The 1,168-nt window shown below is 49.8% G+C and overlaps 1 pseudogene; it reads left to right on the top strand.

Annotated features, from left to right (window-relative positions):
- The first annotated feature begins 289 nt into the window (after positions 1-289).
- Positions 290-932, top strand: LOC101580097 (annotated as a pseudogene).
- Positions 933-1,168: the final 236 nt, after the last annotated feature.

Here is a 1,168-nt window from a genome sequence, read left to right as displayed (position 1 = left end):
TTAGTCATTTCACCAGCAGTCACTGAGTATTAGATCTTATATGTCATGAATTAGATACAGAGAACTGAGTCAAGCAGTTTTCAAAATGCACAGTGTGCAATGACCGAGCCCAGGGTGTCAGAGAGTCCAGTGGAGAGGTGGCACAGCATGCTGTGATTGAGAAATAGAAAGAGAAGCCAGGAAGGGTGACCTGGAGAAGGTGACAGAAAGGAATCAGAGCTACACGCAGACTTCATCTCCAGAAGTAGACACTTGGGAAGCAGGAAGCTGATAGCACTAGAGCATCTAATGCCCAGTACTCACCTTAAGATCTCCCATTTCCTTGCTGCATACAGTGAAACCTGAGGCCTGGCTGTCCGAGGGACCCAGCCCTGGGCCTGGCCATCTGCAGCTGGTGTGCCACGTCTCTGGCTTCTACCCAAAGCCCGTGTGGGTGATGTGGATGCGGGGTGAGCAGGAGCTGCCTGAAACTCAGAGAGGGGATGAGCTGCCCAATGCTGATGACACGTGGTATCTCGAAGTGACCCTGGATGTGCCAGTGCAGGAGGCAGCTGGGCTGTCTTGCCGAGTGAAGCACAGCAGTCTAGGAGGGCAGGACATTGTGCTCCACTGGGGTGAGGAAGGACTGGGGCCTGGGCTGAAAATGGGGGAAGGTGGTCTTCAAGAATAGGGAGACAGAATGGGAAAGAGTGGGGTTGGCACACCTAATTTCAGAGTTGGGGCTCCCAATTATGGCTAGAAGGAGGGCACTCTGAATAGATTCAGGATGGAAATAGGCCTAAGACTCAAAAGACTAAGAGATAAAGTGTTCGGTACAGAAAAGGGAAGGAGACCAAAACACTCAGATGGCACAGGACTCAGAGATCTGGAAGTGGTGGCAAGTAGAGTCCCAGAAAGATTCAATCTCCACCAGAGAGTGGAGCAGGGACTTCAGCGAGGCAGGTTCAGAAGGGTGGTTTTGCTTAGTTTACACTTCTGTGTGGGACTTGGCCAGTCCGCTTCCAGTATTTCATGCTAGTTTCCTTTGAAGCAAATATAATTATTACTTACCGATGAAGAAACTGAAACTAAGTTAGCTGCCCAGAGCCAGGTGGAAAGTGGAAATGCTGGATACAGACTAATTTTTGTCCAGCTATGTAGCTTCAACTCTGTGCTACACTACCATATG

This window comes from Octodon degus, unplaced genomic scaffold, assembly GCF_000260255.1.
Source record: "Octodon degus isolate 3935 unplaced genomic scaffold, OctDeg1.0 scaffold00688, whole genome shotgun sequence".
Taxonomy (NCBI): Eukaryota; Metazoa; Chordata; class Mammalia; order Rodentia; family Octodontidae; genus Octodon; species Octodon degus.
This window is presented reverse-complemented; position numbering and strand designations above follow the sequence as displayed.